The sequence below is a fragment of the Gavialis gangeticus genome, unplaced genomic scaffold (assembly GCF_001723915.1).
Source record: "Gavialis gangeticus isolate Ggan-Ray unplaced genomic scaffold, GavGan_comp1, whole genome shotgun sequence".
NCBI lineage: Eukaryota > Metazoa > Chordata > Crocodylia > Gavialidae > Gavialis > Gavialis gangeticus.
Window position 1 is genome coordinate 23,906,510 of NW_017728997.1, and position 2,429 is coordinate 23,908,938.

A 2,429-nucleotide genomic window follows, 5' to 3' on the forward strand; every position below is an offset into this window, starting at 1 on the left:
TTGTTTCGGGGGGGGGGGTTTTATGTCTGTCAGCAGCCATATATTCCCTTGATTTTTTTCTAGGACAAAGGTAAAGCAAGCAAGTTCAAAGCAATGTCACTTTTCTTGGGAGGGTCGTAAAGAATCTGTCCATTTATGCCCTGGTGCTGTTTAGTTGGATGATCTGTACTCTAAAGACGGACAATTAGATGAGTTCTTTATTGCTTGCCTTGCACTCTGACAAAGGAGATTTGTTTGGAGACTGTTGCTGGTATTACATTACTAAAATGGGTACAAGGCTTCTCACAATAGCTTTGTCCAGAATCATTTACTTCAAATGCTAGTATAACATGATCTGCAAAAGAGCAACAAAACCCTTCTTCAATTTGTACATAAAGCTTGCTAATTTACAACCTTAGTTTTGCTGGTTAGATTTTTTTCCCCTTGCTTTCTTAATTAGAAATTTTAATTACTCCATGCTGTGTATTAAGATGTTGAAGCTGTGACTGACAGTTCAGAATTGCAGAAGGATCAGCTGCCTCTGCAGGGCTGCAGCGCAACAGGGATTAGCTCGTACCCTTCTGCCTGCAGGTATCTTTTTGCTTACTGTGTCAGATCATCCAAAAAAGTCTTCCAAATAATAGACATCTTCCTGATCAACCCTTGTCACTTTTAGGAAGCCTGGGTTTCTTTTTCTGTCTGCAAGGAAGTCTACAGCTGCAGTGGTTAGGCAGAGATTGGAAAGATCTGGGTTCAAAACCAAATGACAAATGGAAATTGTTGATTTTCATTCTGGCTCTGGCTTAGCTTTGCCCTGTAGTCTGCTTTGTGTTGCTGCATCACTGCCTGACTGGAAAGGATTCCACTCTCATCTCTCATGTTCAGTTACTACATCTGCAATTTCCTGCACTTCCAGCTTTCAGTTCTGCCTGGAAGAGCACTGCATAGCGAGGTCTCCTTGTCTCTGATCTGTATTGCACATGCTGGGCGTGTTGGATGTGGACTGGCCTTGGAAGCAGATGTGTTTTACTTGTTTCTCAGATTTCCTTCCTTCCTTTTCCTCCTGCCTAAAATCAGGCTCATAGAACTGGAAGTGTCAGACCAGATCACACTAGGGGCTGTCTAGTCCAGTGGCCATTGCCAAATTTGTCAATGAAAAGCACAAGAAGTTTTATAGTGGAGAAGTATGAAATAAATCTGCTGATAGGAGTGTCTGCCATTCATCTATCAGATAATGGTTAGTTCATGTCCTTAAGCTGAGGATTCTCATCCATTATAGTTCAACCTATCTAATATAACTATGGATGTCCTCATTATGCAAATATATATGCAGTCCTTTTTAAAACTCTGCTGAACACATGGCCTCAAAGATACCTTGTGACATGGAGTTCCACAGATTAATTATGGAGTTCTGGCGTATGCATCTGTTGAGTTGCTGCCTTTAATCTCATTCCTTAGTTTCTGTAGCTCTGTCATCCCTTCTTGCTCATGTCATCTAAGTGGTGAATACTGTTTCACACTCTTGATATTCAGGCTTTTTACATGCTTCTGGTTGCTTTCAAATGGACCCTTTTGAAATAGGATGATCAGAACAAAAAAAACCCAACTTCCAGCTGAGAGGATGAACTATTATAATAATTTCAGGATTATTTATCCCATTCTTTATGCATCTAAATATTCTGTTTACTGTTTCAACTCCTGCTGCATAAGTATCCTGTGCTTAATTGAGTTGTCCACAGTAATGCCCAGATCTTTTCTCCTGAAGGGGTTACAATTAATTTAGAACTCAATGCTTAGAACAGTTGAAGTGATCCTTTCTGTGATTACCTTTCATTTGTCAATGATGCGTTTCACTTACCTGTGCTAGGCCTCTTTGAAGATGATCACCTGCTCAGACCTGATTAAGTTAATTTTGTGCACACTACAAATGTTGCCAACTCTGAACTAATTTGGGTCCAGCGCATTAATAAAATCAACAACCCTGGTGCTAGTATGAACTCTTGAAGTAACAAATTGTGTTAACCCTTAGCCATGCTGAAACCTGACCATTTATTCCTACACTTTGTTTTCAGTCTCTTAGCCCATTTCTAACTGGGACTGTCTCTTACCTTCTCTGTACCTGATTCTATACTACTCACTGTACCTAGCGATGCCATACTGAAACACGCTGAGCTGTTCTGTACATTGCCTCCTAAACTGGAAGCCATGTAACCATGTTTGCACAGAACTGCAATCAGCTCTCCCTGTCAGTAGAACTAATTAGCCCACCCATAGCCTCTCACCAAGGCAGCTCTACTGTTGTTGTTTGGGAGTTAAGAGGCAAAGCATGTTTGAGCATAATGCCACCTGGCACAATGAGTTAGCAGTATAAATATGCCCTGAGTTTCCTCCTTAACCTCTTGTAAGAGCTTTGTCAAATGCTTCTTGAAAGCCCAAAGAAATTGTCAGCT